Source organism: Tamandua tetradactyla, chromosome 6 (assembly GCF_023851605.1).
Source record: "Tamandua tetradactyla isolate mTamTet1 chromosome 6, mTamTet1.pri, whole genome shotgun sequence".
In the NCBI taxonomy this organism is placed as follows: domain Eukaryota; kingdom Metazoa; phylum Chordata; class Mammalia; order Pilosa; family Myrmecophagidae; genus Tamandua; species Tamandua tetradactyla.
In genome coordinates this window covers 11914476-11938466 of record NC_135332.1, presented here as the reverse complement: position 1 = coordinate 11938466, position 23991 = coordinate 11914476, and the positions used below count along the sequence as shown (strand labels likewise).

General features: G+C 39.4%; 1 long non-coding RNA gene across 3 annotated transcripts in view; it reads right to left on the bottom strand.

The window, feature by feature from the left end:
* Positions 1 to 23991, bottom strand: part of LOC143685802 (uncharacterized) — an 84767-nt gene that overhangs the window by 7568 nt on the left and 53208 nt on the right. For 2 of the 3 annotated variants that reach the window (XR_013176742.1, XR_013176744.1), the window contains one exon: positions 1378 to 1509. This is a non-coding gene — a long non-coding RNA (uncharacterized LOC143685802). Of the gene's footprint in view, positions 1 to 1377; positions 1510 to 1646; positions 1753 to 23991 lie in introns of those variants that run through there. The other variant, XR_013176743.1, reaches the window with a different exon arrangement.

Genomic DNA, 23991 nt, shown 5'->3' with positions numbered 1-23991 from the left:
GTCCTATTCATTTCTACAGGACAGAGAAGCCACGGTGTAAAATTTGTATTTAGCAATTAGTTAAGATTGACTCAAGAGTTGTTTCCAAGGGCTTAGAGTCCATTCCAGGATGTGATTCTCCCTGGAAATGGAGTATAAAGCCTACAGACTTTGGGGAAATCCATTTTTGAAGAGATAGAAAGGGAGTTCATCAGATGAAATCTTAAGACCTTAATGTTATGTTTTTCGAATCTCTACAGAACTTGGTCCTTGTGCACGAATCCCAGGTTTCTTGGTTTCTGTTTCCTTCCTATGCTGTGATCCAGCCATGCCAACAGGTTTGCTCCCCTCAAATATATCCCACTTCTCCTTCTCAAAGCCTGGAAGCTATTCTCTTTGCCTGCAGACTCCACCATCAGTCATTGCCTTGACCAACTCTTTTTTTGTTTGTTTCGTTTTGGTTCATGGTCCGTGAATTGAACCCGGATCTCCTGTATGTAAAGCGAGCAATCTACCACTGAACCCTTTGCCTTGACCAACTCTTACTCAATATTAGTCACCAATTAAAACTCACCCTTTAGGTAAGTTTTCCAAGATGCCAGACTGAGTCTGTTTCCCTTGATATGTGCAGTCATTGAGATAATTATCACAATTGTAGTCAAATAATTAATTGCCATTTTTATTATCCATTTTTAGATTTCAGCTGTTTGCAGCTGATATTTTGCTGTATTATATAATGCTCTATCCCAAGTTCCTTGCACAATTTCAGACATATCGTAGATGCTCAAAAAATATTTAGTGAGTGATCAGCCAGCACTGAGCACTCAGAGATGCTGCCTAGAAAACCATAGCTGGAGAAGAGACCTGCCCACCACTCTTTCCCATTATCTATGTAGCTGTGTTCTGTAGCTATGCTCTATTGCACATTGAAAGTTAATTTTCTTAGAGCTATTTGAAATTAAGATACAAATTTATACTTGCCCAAGGTTACTCTTTTAAAGTTATTTTGTTTTCTTTTTTTCCCAGCTATAATTTTTTTTGTGTGTGAATTGACCATTTGCAGAATCTAATAAAAATAATTTATCTATGTTGGAGTTTAGCTTATAAAAGTTCCTGCAATCTGACAGATTTTGGCTATTTCGTGAATGCTACAGATGTCATGCTTGAAAAAAAATTACATCACCATATGTTCCCTGTTCCCATGAGTAGGTTTTAGGGAAGTTTTAACAGTTGAAGTAAGTTTTTCTTTCTTTTGAAACCTAGCATGAGGATTTAGTGCTTATTAAAGTGAGAGACTGAGTGTAGTGGTTTGATTTAGGATTAGAAGAGGGAGCTGCACTAAAAGCTCAGTTCGAGAGCCCTGCCAAGAGTCATTCCCTGAAAACTTCTCATACTCACCGAAACTTGAGGAGATGGTCCTAGGAAACATTGTTTTCCATCTTCTACCATTTTGTCACTTTAGTATGTAGAAACAAAGCATTACTGCTACATTCTAGAAAGCTGTGTTCAAATTCTATGACAAATAAAGGCCTATTGAAAAGAAGTATTCGTTATTTGAAAGAATTATAATCATTCATTCTCTCTTTGCAAGGCACAAACCCTCTGAATCTACCAACTGCAAGCCTTTAATTTTAAAGAACCCAAACTGTGTAGCAGAGTCAACCCACCTATTAAAAACATAATCCAAGAAGCCACAGACATGTCATTGAGCAAACAAACTTATGTGTGAAGTCTGACACTGCTTGGCCAGGCCATGTAACTAAGAGAGTCTCCTCATCAGAATGACTTAAGCAATCTCCCTTTAGAAAAACATTACACTAATTGTTGGTTTTTATGACATCAGCCATTATTAGCCAGAGATAAAACCTTTTCCCAGACAGTCTAAAAAATATATTCGGAGAGAATGCTAAAAATAGTACTGCTATCAAATCTACTGGTCTGTTTGGGAAAATTACCCAAGGATGCAACACTTAAACAAGAGGGCTTCATCCATGGATGCTTGTATTCCCCTCCTTTGCATGGCTGGGAAGGAGGGGTAAAGGTTTCTTAAAGTGCTTGTCACCAGAATCACAAGGTAGATTATTTCTAATCTAGAGGATGGCAAACTATGCAGTCCCTGGCCAAATCTGGCCCTACCCCTATGTCCCCTATGTTTATAAAGCTTTATTGGAACACCGCCACACCCATTCATTTACATGTCTCCGATGGCTGCTTTTGCACTATGACAGCAGAGTTGAGTTGTTGTGACAGAGACCCCATGGCACGCAAAGCCAAAAATATTTATTCTCTGCCCATTTACAGAGGAAAAAAAACAAAAAAGGTTATCAATTCCTGTCCTAGACTCAGGATAGTCAGTCTTTCAAACTATGTGCTCATGTCATGGAATCCTAGTTTTCTTGTTATGGAGAAAGAAAATGGTAGCCTACATGAAGTGTGTTTTGTTTTGCTAAACGTTGCCAGAATGCAATCTACCAAAAATAGAACATCTTTTAAAAGGGGAATTTAAATTTCCCCTTTTAAGTTGCAAATTTACAGTTCTAAGGCCATAAAAAAATGTCCAAACAAAGGCATCTAGAGAAAGACACCTTGACTCAAGAAAGCACAGATGATGTTCCGTGTTTCTCTGTCAGCTGGGAAGTTACATGGTAACCTTTACCTCCAGCTTTTCATTTCAAAGGGCTCCCCCAGGGGTATTTTTCTTCTGAATCCCCAAAGGTCTCTGACTATGTGGGGTCTCTCTGCTCTTTCCCCAATAGTTCCCTCTTAAAGGACTCCTGTGAGCAACCCACCTTGAATAGGTGGAGACACATCTTAATTAAAAATAACTTAATCAAAAAGATCCCACCCAGCATATGGAATCAGGATTAAAGAACGTGGCTTTTCTGGGGTACACAAAAAGTTTCAAACCCGCACAATGTGGAATAAGGATGAGGAAGCCTCTCAAAATGTGTTACAGTGGGAAGAATGGACAAAAGGATGATGGCAACCATGCCAAATGACTTGAAAAATTGTCCCCCAGATTTTGTTGGTATGTAAAGAAATCAACATACAGGCTGAAATGGCTGATGCATGCAAGTAGGAGTTGTAAGCAAGAGAGACAAGGTTAAAATATAGGTGAGTCGAGCATAACTTCTGCCCACCCATCCTTTTGACTTTCTTTCTTTTCATTCACTGTAGCTGTTCACAAATCAATCAGGATTCATCTCCATTACCATGGTAATACATTGGGACCAGTAGTTTTCACAAACTTATTTTGATTTTCTGCTACTATATCATAGGGATTTTTGCCTTTTATAAGCTCTCCACTTTGGGACTGCCTGGGATTTTACATGGTAGAATATTTATCTCTATTCATCTATGTCTCTATGCCTTTATCAATCTAAATAGTACATATTTTAAACAAGTCTATTTTTATTATATCACTATATACTGGATAGCCAATATGTTTTAAATTAATCTCCTATACAATTGAGTTTCTCTATAAAGTCTATATGATTTAGTAGGACAACATTTCTAGATATTAGAAGCATTCATTTCCATGCTTATATTCCAATTGGGTATTTAATAATGTTTTAGATATTTAAAAATAGGTGAGTCAAAGTTTTATTACTTGGTACTAATGAGAGATGATCAAAGATGTGAAGAATGGGGCTGTCACTTTTCCATTATAACTCAGTTAGCATTCCTTAGTCTCAGTTTCACCAAATGTAAAATAAGAATAATAATTGTATCTCATTCAGTACTGATAATAGTAAATAACATACCAGAATTATAGTGAATGATCAAATTATGTTAACTTGCTTTCATATAATTATCAGGGCATTTTTCTCAACTCACTAAAGTTCAACCACATGGCAAAAAAAAGATCATCAGGATATTAGCCACATAATTGTGAGTCAGTCTAATGGAACATTTCCCCTCAAAAATGAAAATAGCCCAGTCTGGCATTTCCCTGGGTTGTGAAGGAAAAAAACAATCATTTGTCAAGGACATTATTTTATGAAGATTTAGCTGGGCACAGATTGAACTTGTGGTTTGGCCAAGGAAAGAAATATTTGCAAAACATCTCAAAGATGGCAGTGATATCTGCATTGCCATTTGTAGCAGTTTTTAAACGATAACATTATGCTGCCACATATTTCTGAGAAAATTAAATATTAAATTAAATATTTGAGAAAATGAGCATAATTTCCCTTGTGCCTACATTTCTCTTTCACCGAAAGTTCAGGGCCTTTAGAAATATGTTGACTCTTTCACAGGTTATGTGGGAAATTTTTTCTCTACAAAATTAATTGGAACCCAAAAGCAAAACTGATTGCACAACCTCACACCATTTTAGGTTCCAATACGTCATTCCATGCCATCTCAAGTTTGATATCTAAAGGGATCTTCCTTTTCAAAATCAACATACTCAAGAAGTTTCAAGAATTGAAATGAGCATATTATTTCTTTGACTCATTTCATAACTTTTTTCATAACTTATGTTGGCATGAAAACACACACACACATATATATATAATTATTTTAAAAAAGAGAAGATTTTTCGCTATTTTTTTTTATTGGTGAAATACATCCAACTTGGGTCAAAATTGAACAAAATATCTTAATCATTCTAGTCAAGTTCAAGTGAAGGTTGCCCATGGGAGGGACATCTAGGGTGGATATTATTATATTAGAACTGGTTTCCCCAGTCTTTTTGTTCTCATAATATTTAGTGTATGGTTAATTCACAGTGATTGGACAACACAATATTTTGAAATAATCCATCCTATTCATGTTTACCAGGATGTAGTGAAATGTAGAGGACACTTCCTAGAAAAAACAAAAGATGTTTTGTACAGACGACTTATGACTATGCGTCAATTTCAATATGCATCCAACTAGCTCCGACAACACTGCTTATGTTCTACTAAACCCTTTTTAAAAAGCAGAAAATAATGCCTTAAACATTTAATATATGATTAATGGTGGCAATGACAATCCAGCCTTCTCTTAAAAGGAAAAATGTCCTGTAAGCTTTGAGAGAATTCTCTAATTGGGAACATGGACCTTATACAATCATCACCACACACTGAGACTTTGATATAGATTTCATAGCTGTCCTGGAATTTCCACGTTAATATTCAAAGTCAATATATTTTTGTTTTGTACTATTTGTTCTTTGGCATTAAATTAGAAGAGACTTTCTATCATCTTCCTTTTCAAAATCACTAAATTTGAGTAGAACTTTTCTGAGGCAGATTATGGATTTTGGCTTATAGATAATAGAAGGCAATGAAAAAAAAGGAATAAAACACTGTCATAGGCTATAAGTATAAAGGATGTACATCTATATAAGTTCAGCAGAGGTAAGCTTTCGTTGTCTCTCAAAATATCTTCTTCCCTTTGCCAATACTGAGAAAATGTCAAAGGCTTTAAAATACATGTCTTCTGAGATTTTTTTTTTAATTAAGAAAGAGCTGGTTTTGAAAATAGCTTGGCAGTTTCTTATCAAGTTAAATATGAACTTATACATTTATTGCCTAACTGCCTATACAAGAAAAGTGAAAACATATGTCCAAACAGAGACTCAGATATGAAAATGCACAGTAGCATTATTCAAAATCCATGTAATAGTATACTACTCAACAATGAAAAGGAATGGACTGCTGATACAGGCTGCAGGGTAGATGGACCTCAAAACATCACGCTAAATGTGAGGACCAGATGCAAAAGACCAGGCATTGTATGATTTCACTTACGTGAAATGTCCACAATCTGCAAATCCCTAGAGACAGAAAGCAGAAAAGTAGTTGCCTGGATGTGGGGATTGGAAAAGAAAACTGAATACAAAAATCCAAGTTGGATCTTCCTGGGTATTAGAAATGTTATACAACTAGATTGCACAATATTTTAAATTTAATAAAAATCACTGAGTTTTTCACTTAAAGTGGGTGAATTTTATGGACTGTAAATTTTACCTCAGTAATGTTACTTAATGAATTCTTTTCCGAGTCAGGGTCAATATGAGGCCCTTTATCTGCTCAGTTTAATCCTAAAAACAACCATCTTAGAAAGACGTTATTACCAGAAAGCCATTTCTACTCATGGTCTCACAGAAACTTAAGAGTTGGAAACAGTATTCAACCCAGCCATGCCTGGGTTCATTGTTTCAGCTTGTATTACAGGGTTATAAGAATCATGTAGTGAATCCATTTCAGAATCCAAGTTAGAAAATATTGAGACTCTCCACTATGGTCAGCATTTAAGTAGCTTTAAGGGAGAGAGAGTTTATCATAAGTCCAGCATGGCTTCTGCCCTCAAAGAGTTAGCACTTTGAGAAAATAGAAAGTAATTTAAAAACACCACAAGAATTTGTGCAACCAAAAAATAAGCATAGGATGCACAGGTAGTTTAGTGGTTAGAATGCCTCCCTTCCATACAGGAGACCTGGGTTCAATTCCCAGAACATGCACCCCCTCCCCAAAATAAATAAATAAATAAATAAACAAATAAAGTTAAGTAAGTACCATAAAAGTTTCGAAGATAAAGATTAGTCCCAAAGGCAAGAGTAGTAAAGAAAGAAACCATATCTGTGAAGGAGATATGAGACTTGGAGCAGAGAAACAGGCTAAAAGGCTGCCCTACTGAGGGCAGAGAGAAGCACAGGGATCAAAAGACAAACCTGAGGTGAGAGCATAGCATGTGCTGGGACAAGTGAAAGCGATTTCACAAAGGACGTGGAGTAAACTAACAAAGCTAATTCACATTTCATGGAAAATGGGCAGTCAAACAAGATTTGGAAGCCATAAGATAAACATGATTTGTTAGAGTATCTGGTGGTTACCACAGTAAATTGTGAGGGAAAGAAAGATCAAGCGGGCAGGGGTGTACTGTAGAAAAGATGAGAAAGGGTTTCTGACTCCTAGGAGGAGTATAATAGTAGTCATTTTTCAAAATGTAGAAAAGGTAGGCTAAATATTGGTTCTTTCACGTCAATGAATTTAATTTGGTCCACTCAACATCTTGTGGTATAGGCACCTCATGGATAGGAAAACTGAAGCTTAGAAGCTAAAGTGACATGTCCGACATTTTGCATAATTGAGACTGGAGAATATACCTCATGATGTCCAATCTAGGGCCATTTTCTCTTACCTGGACTTGTAAAATAAAAGGTCTCTAAGAGACAGGCTGGTAATGTAAATGGGTGAAGCATATCAGGTAAAAGAGAAAAAAATTGTGTAAACATGATGAAAATGCTCATGTCACTTAATTGTTTACAGAAATAATATTGCCTGTGGCAAATACCTCTTCTTACAGGGGAAGTTAAAGTTGCCTCCTAAAGGAGTAGGTCAGAAATTTCAGTTACCAAAGTAAAAAATAAAGGAGTCATTCTTGACTCCTCCCCTTTTCCCCCATTCTTCAGCAAATGATGATACCCCGACTTCAAAATGCATCCAGAATGTGATCCTCTTTACGATGCCGCCACTATCTCAACACTGGTTTGCATTATCATCTTTTTCATTTAAAATATTACCAGCTCTTCTCTCTGATCTCACTCTTGAATATCTAGAGCATCTCAGATTTTATTGGGCCGCTCATCAAAAGTCACCTTTAAAAAGCCAAACTGCCATTCATGGAGTTGGAGAAAATATTTTCATTATGTGGATTTGAAAAAGCACTTGTAACCAGACTTTATAAAGAATCCTTATGACTCAATAATAATATAATAATACAAGATAACTCAATTAGAAACAGAGGTAACAGGTAGGTCACAGGTATGTCACAGGTAGATATCCCATAGTCAAAAGCATATCAAAAGCTGTCAACTTGGAAATCACATGGCAACATCTGTTAACTTTCTCTCCTGGCTTTTCTTATAAGGATTTTTCTTCTGTATCTCCAGCAGTCTCTGGCTGTGTCAGCTCTGAAGCTTTTCCAAAATGGTTCCCTCTTAAAGGGCTCCAACCTACTATGAATGGGTGGAGACACAACTCCAAGGAAACCATCTAATCAAAAGGTCCCACCCAGCAATATTGAATCAGGATTAAAGAACATGGCTTTTTTGAGGTATACATCAGTTTCAAACCAGCACAGTACCCATCAGAATGACAGAATGACATTTCATAGTTTATGGAAAATATTTGCAACACACTTATAATAAATATTGCTATGTGTAATAAATTACAACATATTTAGCAGTTCAAAATAATATCCGATTATTATCTCATAATTTCTGTTGGCATGGCTTAGCTAAGTCTTCTGCTTCAGGATCTCTCAAAAGCCTGTAATTGAGGTTTCGGCCAGTACCATACCAAGGTATTATCTGAGCCTCTAAGCTCATATGGTTGGTGGCAAAATTGAATTCCTCCAAGGATTGTTGGATTGAGGTCCCCAGTCCTAGGTAGTACTTGGTCATAGGCTGCCCTCGATTTTTTGCCTTGTGGGCCTCTCCAACATGGCAACTTGTTTCATCAAAGTATGTAAGTGAACAAGGCAATAAGGAGCATCACCTAGCAAGATATAAATCATAACCTTGTGTAATCTAGTCATAGCAGTGACATCTCATCACTTTTGCCCTATTCTGCTGGTTCAAAGCAAGTCACAGTTCCCATCAGCACTCAAGGGAACAAGATTGGACAAGGGCACAAATGCAGGGAGGTGAGAATCATTGGGGACTGGCTTAAAGCTGCTTAGCACAACATGTTTGTGACAAAGGACTTGCATTCAGGATGTCAATGGACTTCTACAATTTAATGCTAAAAACATATGCAACCCAATTAACACATGAGCAAAAGACTTGAGTAGGCACTTCTCAAAAGAAGGTATCTGATAGCCAATAAGCATATGAACAACTGTACCACATTATTAGTCATCAGGAAAATTCAAATTAAAACCACAAGGAGACACCTACTACACCCCCAAGAATGCCTGAAAATAAAGTGACTGACAATACCACCTATTGTCAGGGAAGTAGAGTGACTGGAATTCTTATTGCTTGTGGGAGTGTAAAATGGTCTAACCACAATGGAAACTCTTTGGCAATTTCTAATAAAGTTAAACACACACATACCCACGACCCAGCATTTCCATTTCTAGGGATGTATATCCAAGAGCAATGAAATTATATGTTCACATGCACAAAAATACTCTATTCATAATTGCCTTAAACTTGAAAATACCAAATCCATCAACAGGAGAATGGAATAAAGATTGTGGTATATTCATACAAATCACTAAACAATTTTAAAAGGAATGAACTACTGACACACAACTGCATAGATGAATTTCAGAAACATTTTATTGAATGAAAGAATCCAGAAACAAACAAAAAGCCACAGTGTATGATTCCATTTGTATGAAATTCAAGAACATGCTAAATTAATATATGGTGATAGAAGTCAGAAGAGTTGTTATATGTGGAAGGAGGTGTGAGAAAAGTTATTGAGTCAGAAAGGGCATAAAGAAGTTTTCTGGAGATAATATAGCTGTTCTATGTATTCATCTGAGTAGTGATTATACAGATGTATATATATATGTAAATTGTCACTGTCCTGTGTGTATATTCTAGCTCAATAAATTATAACAGGATGAGAAAAATCTACTTTGGTATGTGTGCTGGTTTGAAATTGTTATGTACCCCAGAAAAGCCATGTTCTTTTAATCCTGGTCTAATACTGTTGGGTGGAACCATTGATTAGATTGTTCCCCGTGGAGATATGGCTCACCCAATTGCCATGTGACCTTTTGATTAGATTATTTTCTTGGAGATGTGACCCCAGCTCCATTCAAGGTGGGTCTTGATTAGTTTATTGGAGACCTTTAAGAGTTCACAAAGAAAGAAGGAGTGCAGAGTCAACACAGACCCTGGCATTTAGAGTCACTTGGAGCACTGACAGAGATGCTTGAATAGCCAATACAGAGAAAGCCGAGACACAGATGTCTGGAAATGCTGAAGCCCCAGGAGACACCAGGAACTTGGATCATTGACAGAAGCCGGACAGAAATCAGAGGCCATCAGACATCACCATGTGCCTTTCCATGAGATGCTAAGCAAGCCAGAACCTGGACAAAACCAAGGGATGCTAAGAGAAGAAATCCAGAGTTTCCCCAGAGACGCTAAGAAAGGACCAGCAGATAGCCAGTATGTGCCTTCCCATATGATAGGAGAAACCAGGACACCATTCAGCCTTTCTTCGGAGTTGAGGTATCTTACTCCTATTGATGCCTTCATTTGGATATTTTTAAGGCCTTAGTACTGCAAACTTGTAACCTAATAAATCCCCTCTATAAAAGGTATCCATTTCTGGTATACTGCATTCTGGCAGCTTTAGCAAATTAAAACAGTAATCTTCCAAATCGTCTGAGAAGCTTGTTAAAATGCAAATTCTGATTATTAGTTCTTGAGTAGGCCTGGGATTCTGTATTAGCATTCAGGTGAAATGATGCCTTGGTCCCTGCAGTTGCAAGGTCCTATCATCTATTTCTCATTATATAACAAGCCCTCCCTATCCCACTCACATCCTAAAGGGGCAAACATCCATTTTATTATGCTAATGATTCTGTAGATTAGCAATTTGAGCAAGGCTCCACAGTACCTAAGGCTTTAGCTGGGAAGCCTCAAAGCCTGGACCACAAGACTGGGGCTGAAATGATTTGAATGCTTCTTCACTCATATGGCACCTGGCTTAGGAAGACTCAAGGTCAGCTGGTCTCTCTGTAACTTAGGTCTTTTACATGGAGGCTCAGGGCTGTAAACACTAGTCTCATAGAAAAAGAAAAAGAAGCTGCATTGCTTTTTTTGACTTAGACTTAAAAGTCACAGAGAGCCACAAACTTCCCCAAATTAGAGAAGAGTGATACTCAGTGGGAGGAGTGTCGAGGTCATGTGGCAGAGAAGCACATGGGATGGGAGGTATTGTTGGGGTCGTGTTTGAAAATACAATCTGACACATCCACAGAGCTGCCAGAATGAGCTTTAACACAAGTCAGATTGTGTTATTCATCTGCTGAAAATCCTGAAATGCTTTCCCATGTCACTTGGAATAAATTCCAAGACCTTTTTCGAAGTCTATAAGGGCCTATATGATTGAGCTCCATGTTACTTCTACAATCTCCAATCTTCTCTCTGATCCAGAGGCACTTACCAGAGAAGCATTTCTGGACTGTTCAAAGAAAAATAGATGCCCCCCCCACCTACCCTTACTGTCTCACGTATTTTTCTTTTTGTTTGTTTTTTATTTATTGTCTCTCGTATAGAATGTAAGTTTTGTGATAACAGTAACTTTTTTCTTGTCCATTCTTATATTTCCAGAACTGGAACTACATCTAGAACATAGTAGGTACTTGTATTAGTTTGTTAAGTTGCTAGCATGCAATATACCAAAAATAGAATGGCTTTTACAAAGGGAATTTAAAAAGTTGCAAGCTTACAGATCTAAGACTATGAAAATGTCCAAACTAAGGCATCCAGGGAAAGATACCTTAATTTAAGAAAGGCTGATGGGTCTGGAACACCTCAGTCAGCTAGGAAGACATGTGGCTAGCATCTATTGATCCCTTTCTCCTGGGTTCTGTTGCTTTCAGTCTCTGTTCCTGCAGGGGGTCCTCACTTTGCTTCTCCAGGACCAGCTTACATCACTTGGCTTCCCTTGACTCTCTCCATGTTCTGGTTCTAGCTTGCTTAATATCACATGGGAATGCATATGGCATCTGCTGGGCTCCAAACAACTGTGTCTCTGTTCTCTAAAGCATCTCTTCTCCAAGCATCTACATCTGCACTCTCTGTCAGATCTGAGCTCTTTCCAAAATGTTTCCTCTTTTAAAAGACCCCAGTATACTAATCAAGACTCACCTGGAATGGGTAGAGTCACATCTCCATCTAATCAAACGGTCACACCCACAATTGGGCACATCATATCTCCGAGGAGATAATCTGTTCGATGGTTTCTGCCTTGCAGTATTGAATTAGGCTTAATATAAAGGCTGCCCCCAAAAGATTGAATCAGGATTAAAGTACGGTTTTTCTGGGGTACATAATACTTTCAAACCAGCACAGTACTCAAGGACTATTTGTTGCATGATTGAACGATGCAATTTTTGGGTAGTAATTTTAGAGATTATCTGTTGACTGACTTCTAATACGGTAGATGAGAGCCAGGATTTTGAGGGCTCATTCCCCACCCTTCTAAAGACAATTTTCCTCCCCCATCTTCTTCATGTATTTATTTTACTTTTTAAAAAGTATTGTATAATTCTTATCTGTGGTCATCAAATTTAAGGTACATCAGTATCACCCCACAGAGTTTATTAAAGCAGGTTGCTGACCTTAGCAGAGAATTCCTGATTCAGTAGGTCTGGGGTGGGTCTGCAAATTTGTGTTTTCAACAAGTTCCCTGATGCTGCTGCTGGTGATAGTTCTTTTTTACATTAAAATCAGGTAAATAGTCAAAATAATGTAGACACTGATGCTGCCTTTTCGGGCATGGCTGTTGTTGGTGGTTTTGTTCCCTGATCTCCAAATTGACTGTTTCTGTGGGTGTGAGTTTGGATCTGAGTTTAATTTTGGAAGTTCTTCTCAGAGGACAGCTGCCGATCCTCAATTGCACATTTGTATTGGGAAGTGAGGCACTAGCTTGCAGATTGTAAACTCGTGTGTTTGGTGAATTGGCATACAGTGTTTGGGTGTTCTCTTAGGTTAGTTCCCCAGAAGCACACTCCAAGATGAGGATTCTTATGAATGTAGGGTGTTTTTTTTGTTTTGTTTTTTGTGCACAGGCAGGCACTGGGAATTGAACGTGGGTCTGTGGCATGGCAGGTGAGAGTTCTGCCACTGAGCCACCGTCACACCACGCTGAATGTGTTTTATTAAGCAATTGCCCTGGTGAGATTGATAAGGGGTGGGGAGAGGGGTTAACATGACAGACAAGTAGAAACAGCCAAGCCCTTGTATGATTTCAGGAAATGCCCCAACCCCAGCCTGATTCTGCCTGGGTTGTCTGGAGTTAAGCACACAAGCTGGGCTCTTCTTCTCTCTCTCTCACTGGGTGAGGCTCAGCCTCAGGAAAAGAATCAGCCCCAGACACTGCTGGTTCCCTCTTGGCCTGCAGTACAGGAAGATCCTACAGCAAAGCTGTCCTTCACAGAGAGTCCCACGGGCCAGCTCTTGCTTGCAAACCACAAAGGCTGGGGGATGGGTGCTCAGATATGACATAGAGAATAAGAGGGGAAGGGCGGTGGTACGTGTGTGTGTGTGTACGTTGCATGTCTGTGTACATGTGGATGTTGGGGGGAAGCACAAACAGTGTGAGTTCCACAAACACAAGGAATTTTACTTTGAGGAATTCAGTAGGTATTTTCTCAAGGTGGCAGTGGGGCTGTTGGGAGGGGGTATGCGTGCTCCACAGATCATAAAGCAGACTTCTTTGTTCTCCCTGCCTTTTCTGTGATCAAAACCCTAGTCCAGAGACACATGAATATGGTTTTTCCACAAAATGAATGTCTTATCTCCTGCTGCTGGGGTCTTGTCTGGGTTTAGTGGTCTAAGTCAGAATTCAGTAGACCATCTTTCTCTAAGCCATCCCCGCAGGTAAACTCACTGCCCTACATGGGACATGACTCCCAGGGGTGTAAATCTCCCAGGCAGTGTGGGAAAGGACTCCTGGGGATGAGCTAGAACCCAGCATTGTAGGATTGAGAAAGCCTTTGGGACCAAAATGGGGAAGAGAGAAATGAGACTAAATAAAGTTTCAGTGGCTAAGAGATTTCAAATAGAGTCAAAGGATCTTTCTGGAGGTTATTCTCATGCAGTATATAGATATTCCTTTTCAGTTTTTGGTGTATTGCACTAGCTAGAGTGAAATACCTGAAACTGTTGAACTGTAATCCAATAGCCTTGATTCTTGAAGATGATTGTGTAACTATAGAGCTTTTATCGTGTGAAGGTGTGAATGTAAAAACCTTGTGACAGATACTCCCTTCATCCAGTGTATGAACAGAAGAGTAAGAAAAAAAAAGACAAAAAATAAATAATAGTAGGGAAGGGGGTTTGGGATATTTGGGCGTTTTTTGTTTTGTTTTGTTTTGTTTTTACTTTTATCCTTATTTCTTTTTTTGAAGAAATGAAAATATTCAAAAATCAATAGTGATGACAAATGCATATCTATTTAATGGTACTGTGAACCACTGATTGTAAAATTTGGATGATTATATGAATATAAAATGAATTCATATAATGAATATAAAATACAGTGAATATAAAGTACAGCTCAATAAAATTGCATAAAATAAAGAATACTGTGTATGAGGAATGGTGTGCAAGGACTCTGCATTTTCTGCATGATTTTTTTCAACAACTTCTCTAATAAATAAATAAAGGTAAATTTAAAAACATTTAAAAATAATTCAGCAGGCCAATAACCCAGTGACTCTGAGGGCAGGAGAGATCAACCTACCATTCTAGAACATGTTCAGCTGATGAGAAAAAATCTGGAATTAGCGGTAGCCCTGGGGTAGATCTCTGAGTCCCACAGCAGGCCCCGAGGCCCATTGCGTAAGTGAAACAAGCAAAACAAAGGCTGGGGCTTGTGAGTGAGGAAATCACAATCTGTGGCTTCATCCAGCTGTGTGACAAGAACCCGGATCTGAACTTTCCCAGACACGGTCACACCTTTTTTTTTTTTTTTTAACATGGGAATCTGTCGAGTCCACAGAAGGTCAACCTGAAGGTTAACTGCATTTCAGAATTCTACCATGGCCTGTGAAGAGTAAACCTGAGAACAGATGCAGGAGAGATATGCTGGTAGTCTGGCCAAATTAAAGATAGAAACATGACTAGTTCATACATGGAAAGATGATTACTCACATCCTCCTTTGAGCAGTAGAACTCTGATTATCTTTGATGGTTTATTTTCTCAACTCGATTCTTTGGGCTTCTTTTAGGAGTAAGCTACTTTTTCCAATGTCTGAAACTCTTTCCTAGCTGATATTATTATCTTTAAAATAAATGAGCAAAATTTTTCATGTAACATGGTAATCGATCGGGTCTTGAAATTGAATAAAAGGAAATTACTAGAAAGATGATATATTAGTACAACATTTTGATAGAGTAAAATGTGTAAGGATTTGAATCACTGTTACAAAGCTAAAAAAATATGGACAAATTACCCGTCTAGAAAAAAGAAATAAGAATACCTATCTCACAGTGTTGTTAAAAAAAAGCAATAGCCATGTGGAATGAGTGATGGTTCACGGCCCACTGTAGGTGTTTAATAAATTTCAGTTCTTCTCCCCATCCACCCTAAATCTGTCCACAACATTAGCCACGAATGATTTCTGTTTGCTGGTTCAACGTTCCCAATGGAAAGTACTATATAATGTTTTAAATTATCTCATAATTCTATGAAAACCAAAATATTACTAAGGATTATTGTCATAGTTAATTTCATAGGTCAACCTGACTATGTTATAGTGTGAGGTGTTTGGTCATACAAGCATAGACTGATTGTTACTGTGAGGGCATTTTGTAGACAATTTTCCCTCATTAGTCAGCTCATTTTATCTACTATCAACAAAAGAGAGTGCCCTCAAATCTGTGGAGTCTCCTCATTCAATCAATAGATTTCAAAAGTCAGAAAGAAGAATTTCTGCCTTTTTTGTCAGCCAGCAACTCCAGGGGAATACAACTTCATCTTTTTTGAAGTTCTCATATTGTGGCCTTTCTACAGAATTTAGAAATATATTTGACATACGGGATACACGCATTCACACATGTATCCTATCAGTTCTGTTTCTCTGGAGAGCCCTGACTAATGCAATTATTTATTATTCACAAGCTGCCTTATCTTACTGTGCAATCCCACATATCAGGTAGGTATCCTACAGTTAATGCAACTCCAGGAATACTTCTAGAGCCTAAATATCCTCTTCACTATTTAAAAAATTAATTATTAAAAGTCATATAAACTTCCTTAAGCAACAAATGAACCACATTTTGCAAGGAGGATGTGATAGTCCTACTTGGGAAGGGGTCGTTTGCTCAGAAAAGACCCTCTTGTTCGCCTCTACCCTTCTCCACAACACTGGAAAGCTAGAGAGAAGTCAGGAGGGAGGACGGAACCAAACTGCCTCTTGCCGAAATCATCCTTAGCGTAGGTGGGGATTAAAGTCAGAAAAACACAAAAGATCCAGGATTCACCGTAAGCCGTCACTCGGTAGCAGTTCTAAGGGACTTTTCATGGTAGGAGGTTGAGGGAGTTGAGTGGCCAAAGTCAGTGATAAGTGATGGAGAAGGAACAAAAGCTGGGTTAAGGGATTATTGTCCTCAAATAGAGAGCAGGTCAAATGAAGGGAGGGCTAACTTCAGGGATTTAAGATGTCTGAGAGCAGAATTTCTAGTTGTCCAGATGTCACTACTTTTTCCCAAAGTATTTTTATTACGAAGGTCTTAAGGGTTATGGCAAAATTTAAGACAATGTAATAAAAAAGCCCAGAACACAAAAATCATTACTGTCAAAAATGTTGCATACTTTTATCCTTAGATAGCATATTGATCAGGGGCTTGGCAGGAAATAGAAGCCACGATCATATCAGAAAAAACACTGAGAATCTTTACTCTCAAGGAACTGATGGCAAAGATGTGGCTGAATGTAGGGCACCCATAAGGCAAAAATCCAGGGCATCAGTGGAAAGGTTGTCACCAGAAAGAAGCAGGGGCAGGTAGAGAAAGAAAGAAAGTCTCATAGAGCAGAATCTCCTGCAAGGAGCTGTCAGGCCCTGACCCCTAGGAGCCCAGCCAGCTCAAGATGCCTTCTCCCAGGGAGAGAACCAGAATTGCAAATAACTTGATCCAACTTCCCTGGCTGCCTCAGTCTCCTGCAGGGGCTCCCAGTTCACCAAACTCCACAGGAACCTACAGGAAATATGAGCCATGAAGGTCATGCATGCAGCTCAGCAGGACTGGCTACGTAATTTTAGGGTCCCTGTGCATAGTGAAAGAGTGGGACCTCTTGTTCAAAAACTATTGTGAATTGCAAGGTAGCAACCACAGAACATTAAACCCAAGCCTGCAGGTGGGCAACTCTTGGCCATAAACCAGCAAGGGTGAAGATAGAGAGTGGAGCAAGTTACTACAATGGTGCACTGAGGGGACACAGATTCAGGGCACAACACAAACGTTCAACCAATGATCCCTTCATGGTGCAGAATGAAGAGTCAGGAAAGAGCACATCTCCTTGTCAATTACTCAGTACAGAGTCCAAAAGAGCAGGGGATGAGGTCCCATCACAGCCGGTCTCCCGGGGTGGCTGAAAACTGCCGTGGCTCCAGGCCCATTGAAGGCAGCTCCCCAGGCCCCACTTCACGCACAAGAAGTGAGAAAATCTACGTTGCTTGAGTGCGGCTTATACTTAGCACTGGGAGGAGGAGGCCAAGCCATTGAGAAGTCCTGTCCTGATAGGCATTTGGGACTACTTGTTCCTGGTTTCTGGCTTAAGGTCTGGCAGGGTCTTTTCATGAGATTTAACCTCTCCCCAGGTTATCGAATGACACACAATAGAAAAGGAGGTGGAGGTAGTGGAGGCCAGAGAGTGGCCCCTTAGCATGTAGTGTGCTTGTGACTTCCCCAGAGGAGGAGATGGGGTAGGCAAGGTCTGGGGGATGACCCCTAAACAGATATCTGTGATTTCCCTGAAAACGGGGAGTTGCTTTTGGAAGGTAGGACAGAAGGAATATATCTGCCTTTCCTATGTTATTCTCCATATACAAAGTTTTGCAAAAAACTTTCTATTATGGAACTATAAACATACAGAAAATCTCCATAATTTGTTTCAAGATACAAATTCACTCCCAATAGTTCTGATTTCAGAATGCTTTTTTATAATTCATTAAGTTGTTATATGAAATACATTTGTATATGATTCTGCAAGTTAAGAAGAAAACACATACAAAAGTAGATAGAAGCATAAAATAATAGCCAATGTACTATCATCCAGATTCAGAAATTATCAGTTTATGGCTTTCCTTTCATTCATCTCTACCTCTGTCTCATTCTTCAACTCCTAGAGTATTTCAAAGGAAATCTCAGACATCAGGTCATTTTAACTAGAATATAACTCTTTAAATCGGTCCCTTTAAAAGATAACCATTTTGAAAACACATAAACAATCCCATTACCAAACAAAAAATAATAAAAATACATATATTCAATGTTTATTTTATCATGGGCATATACTGTATTTCCCCATATATTTAAAAATCACTGCAAATCTCAACTTCAATGGCTATGTATTACTTTGTTTATTTCTCTATTTGCTTGTGCTATGTTTTTTTTTTTTTGAAAATCCCATTTTAAATACGGCTGGAATGAACATTCTTTGACTGCATCCATGGCTACCTCCTTAGCATATACCCCTGGAAGGGAAACTGGCTCAGAGGGAATTGATAAATATTTTCAAATCACTCTCCAGAGACATAAAGTTGTTTTATTTTAGAAATTTAAGAGAAATTTTAAGTTAGATTTTCTGTGGCTCAGTTGATTCGGTAATTGGACATATCTGCCCTCATTCAATTATTGAATGAATCCCTAGCTGTTTTAGGGATTTCAGAGGGTTGAAGAAGCAGCCATGACTCCTGAGTCATTTACAATCCATTAGAAGAGATGAACTCTATCCACAAATAATGGTAATGCAAATCAACATTATATGCCCCTCCAGGAAGAGATACAATGCTCTAGGATTATAGAAACATTGGAAAATCTTCTTACAAAACAGATAATATACATGAGTGCAGGTTGAAAAAAATAAAAATAAGCTGACAAGCAATACACATATTTGCTAAAAAAAATGTGAGTTTATAGAATCCCTTTCCCTCCCATCAATCCAATTTATTAGCAAAAGGTAAAATACTCAAAGGAACTTGCTGTTTGGCGTCTGAGTACAAGCCAGCCAATCAAATGTAAAACATACGAGTTCAGGGGACAATAAGTATATCATAGGCTGTGTCTGTAGAAAGCTACCAAGCTGTTCATTTTAACTGTTTTACCTATAAACTCAGTCACAAAAATTAAGAAAACAGGCAAGCAAGCAAACAAACAAATAAAATGAGGGCTGGTTTCGCTACAATGACTGTGTGTGTGTTTTGACTGAACAGATTACCTCAAGTAGTTGTTTGGGCACTTTTGCCACCTTTGCAGTTGCATACAATCAGATAACCACAGAGAAAATACAGGCAACAGGTTGAGAAGGAAACAGAAGGCTTTGGCTTCTGTTCACAGACAAGAGGAAAGTCCCAATGTTCGTGAAGGCTGGTGATGTGGAACCTGTCTCATATCTGTTGACAACTCCCGAGGAAAATACAGTTCCCCAGGAATCCCATAACAGCACCTGGATCCTTTATGGTAAATTCTCAGAAGACAGCAATCATGTCTAAGGAAAACCCATAGATAGAGAGAACAGCCAATAACTCACAATGTATCACCACCTTGAACAACTGCTGATAAATGGTGGTCAGAGGCAAATAATTAAACTTTTGAAAAGCCAATGGAGAGATCCCACAAGAGGCCTGAATTACTCATTAGAAGCCGACTTCGTATGCCACTGAATGTGGGAAAAGAAATCCACGACTGATTCAGTCTACCAGTCTCTGGGTTGTTCATTTTGTTAAATCCATGCTACTTTCATGACTATTGTTTTAATGGTCCAAATTGTGTTTTTCACAATAGTTGTGTTCTGTAACGTCACCACAAACATCAAGTTAGAGAAGCAAGTAGAGAAACATTACTTCTAGGACAACTGTATAGGTAGGTTCCTACAAAGCTCAGGTCATGACATTTTTCCAATGCATCCATACATAACCTTGTTTTATGTGTGTTTTAGTTTAAAGGCACCTTATTTATTATGTATTGTTGATTCATTAACACTGAACTCACAGCTAACAGTGCCATAATTCATGCTTGCACAGAGTTTCTCTAACACATATTTTCTCCATAAGGCATATCACAGCCTTCTTGCGCTTAGGAACAGTAGACAGCACTTCAGCACTATGCTTGGAGGCCATTTTAAACAACAAGGAAATCATCAACAAAAGCACAGACACTGGAAAAATGTGGCACTAAATACATTGCAAAAATAACACTTGTTTACAGTATGCAAGGTGAAACACAAACCAGCTGGGAACATATGCATTGGGCAGCTCAAGTTTTACAATGCTCTGTGCCTGTCCACAAATGACCATGAAAATGCTATGGGTATTAATTTGGGGGTTTCAAATAAAATTTACCAATAAGTACAAAATCTGTGAATAATGAGGATTGACTATACACATACACATATATGTATGTACACACTTAACTTCTTTGAATCCTAGTTTCTCTGCTGTGAATATGGGGAAGATCATGTCCGTGGGTGTCTGTGTGTGAGTTCAATTTAAATTTTTTTTCTCAGATTCTCAGGATAAATAAGCTATAAGTACTATCCATAACAAAGCTAGGAAGCATCAGGGCATTTGCCAGAACCCCCAAATTCAATTTGATGTTTGCCAACAGAGTGAACCTAATTTTATAAAGTAAAGCAACTTCCTTAAAATCAGTACTTCTCTTAATTTAGTCAAGCTATGTATTCCTCTTCACTTATTAAATATAACAAATGTTTCCCAAAATGCAGGGTGTGGTCCCAAAGTTTGGAGGTTAAAAACTGACATTGCATCATCTGGCTTTATTTGATTTCTTTTCTCCTCTGTGAAACTGTTTCTATGCAATGCTGTTCTTCCTCCCTCACCGTGGTACAACAATTGTGTTAGTGGGTATAATTCATAGCCCTTCTTGTTTCTATGCCCTTTGCCTTGTAAATTTGTAGTGCCCCCAATTCTGATCCAGACTTGGCCCATGCTTTGGCTGATGGATGATTGGAGACATGACAAGGAAAGTAGAAGTTTGAAATATCACTTGCATATTTCTACTGGTCCTCTTGCACCTCCTCCGCTGGCGTGAGATTTCTTCCAAACTAGCCTGCTAGAGGATGAGAGACACATGGGAAAGAGCCAAGTTGCCTCAGCTGAAGCTATTCTAGATCACACAACAGCCAGCTGTCCTCCCAACACATGAGAGCCCTGCCAAGATCAGCAGAGGCACCTACTCAACCATCCCAGACTTGTGAGCAATCAGCATTTATTGTTGCATTCCACTGAGGTTGTGTGAATGTTTATATGGGGCATTACTATGGTAACAGATCAATAGATAGCTGGTAAACTCACCTAAGGCACTCTTTCAAGAAATTGATTATAATTGTAACTTTTACAACCTGCCAATATGTACTGTAGTGGGGTCTGAGACTTTGGGGAAGATTTTTCTTTACCACTCAGGCCTTTAATTTCCCCATCTCTAGAACAAAAGATTTGAACCACATCGGTTGCATGAGCATGGATTCATTTTTAAAATGATGATTGTTTTTAAGTACTCATTTAGATGACTTACACAAAAGTAAATTTCATGATTGCTATATCGCTGCCATCGTTCTGAGTTACTGAGAGTTAATTTCATTTCTTTCCAATAAAATTTACCCACAGAAGACTCCCCACTTTCAGCACTCCCCTTAGCAGAAAAGCAATGAGAGGGTTTTCCTGCTGCCTCTAGAGCCAAATAGCCTTCGGTCATTGCCCAGATCTAGAACTCAAGAGATGTGTGAACTTGGGCAAGTTACATCAGACCTCAGTTTCTTCATCTGATCATGCAGGTCAATATTTACCTCAATGATCTGCTGTGAAAAATGAATGAACTCTACGCTACAAGTGAATGAGCTCCTGTGCTAATTTAGAATGGTGCACCAATATTATTACTCTTCTGCCATTGGAACAGCAATCCTCTCAGTAACCTTAGCCTCAAGATTTTGATCAATAACTAGCCTAATGTCTGAATAGAAAGTGGGCATTTTTCACAGGAGCACAATAGAAATCAGATCTGTTTCAACAGGAAAGATACTGTGAGGCATAAATAAATCTGTACATTATTTATAGTTATACCCATATTATTTGTTGAGAGTCTCCACAACAGACATTCCAAGAGGCCGGCTGTCTAACCTCCCCTATGCCAGAAGGAGGCAGTCTGATGTAGTGGAAAGAACAGAGTACCAGAAGTCAAAAGTTCTAGGTTTGATTTCCCAGTTACAGGCCTTACCAGTTGGGAGTAGACTTTGTGAATGAGTGAATAAATCATTTAACCTCTTTGAATCCCAATTTCATCTGCTGTGAAAATATGGGGGGAGAAGAGCTATGGCAAAAATCCACTTGAGATATGAATAACACAGAAGATCTCCAATCTTGCAAGCCTTGTGCTTCAAAAGTTCAATGCGCATGGAGTAGCGTGGGTACATCGGCAAAATAAGGCTTCATCAGAGATTCCAATGCAGTACATTTGCATAGTAGAGGTCAGGAAATCGGCATTTATAACAAGGTAATTAGAATATGGTCTGCAGACTAGGCTTGGCTGCTCAGTTGCTTTCCTTCTCTGCTAATTGGGAATATGAAGCCATTCTTTAGCAACCCAGTGGCTGGGTGAGTCCAGGAAGGTGAAATGTGAGTAAAGCTCTAGAAGTGTTTCATACTTTTCCTGTTAAATCAGAAGCCCCTATCCCAACTGCATTTTTGGTCCCGTGGGCCTTGGGGGACGTTTTTAAGCAGGGGCAATTGTGAGCTGAGCGATTTGTTCCCAGGACAGCAGGAAATGGATACCACCAGCCCCTGTCTCGGGGGGGAACCCTGCGTAAGGAGACCAGAGATGGTGCCCCCAAAGAATGTCTGTGATTGGCCTCCCCCACGTGCCCGGTATCTCTGGATGGTCACAGCCCCCATGCTGTAGTAAGCAGTGCCTTCCTCCAGACACCTGGGTGCACTGGAATTCCGGTTGGGAAATGGGGGAATTGAAATCAGCAGGAAGCTCCTGCTTCAGAGCCTAGGGTCCTTTTGGGCTGAGGTCTCAAGAAGGAAGAGGGTTTTTCTCTCTAGCACAAACACAGGTCACTTTTAATTGAGCAGGTCACGACGGAGCAATGAAAATAACTCCGTATCAATGGCAACTGGGCCCTTCACAGCATAACTGTGGGGGACAAATGCAAATCAGGAATTCGAGGTTCTTGGGGGAGGTTGTTTCCAGCCCTTTACTTTTTTCTCTTTAGTCTTTCTCTGCTCCGGCCCTCTCTGCTTTCTTGTTTTCTGTAGAGCTTGTTTTTTGTCTTCAACTCTCCCCCTTGCGCCTTCACCCCATCTCTGTTTTCAGCGCTCCTTTGCCCTCCTTTGCCCCTTCATAACCCCTATTTTAAGTTCACGGTCCTGCTTTACTTGCGGCTCTTTTTTCTCAGACCCCCTCCCTCCCTTCCACGGCCCCCCACGCCCCCTCCCGCCCCCAGAACTACCCAGGGATTTTACAAGTCTCCTGGTAGGTCTGCAGTTTATTGGAGGTTGAGGGAGGGCAGCGTCCACCCTGGGGCTGGCGAGGGCTGGTGGTTTCCTCCTTGGGGTTCCCCAGTAGTCTTAGAAGGGGCAGACAGCATTCTGGCTCCCGTCTGCCGTCTGCCGAATCCCAATCAGAAGGCCTTCTGCTGCTGCGGGTGTCTAAAAGCCACCTTTGGGCAAAAAGGATAATAAAACGTTTATTCAAGGCAGCCTTCCAAACTGCCAGCTGCCAGTTCCCTGGTTAAGAGAAGCCTGGCTTCAAGCTTCTCAAATTAACCCCTTTCCCTCCAGAGCTCCACAGAGATATTTCTACTAGGATGCTGAGACTCACTGGGGTGGGGAAATAGTGAAGTAAAAAGTTTCAGAATTAAAAAGAACTTTTGGGCAGAACCCCAACTTCAGTGTTGTAAAGTTTTATTCCATTTGGGCAATAGTGCTTCAATAAGTAAGATGCTGTGAAGAGAGGTTGGTCAGTGCAATTGCAAGGAAAACATTGAACAGTGCTCACAACTCAGCTTTCCCTGGCTTTTTAACAGTCATGAACTGCTTGGTGTTTTTGGCGTGAATCTATATGTGTGTGTGTGTGTGCGTGTG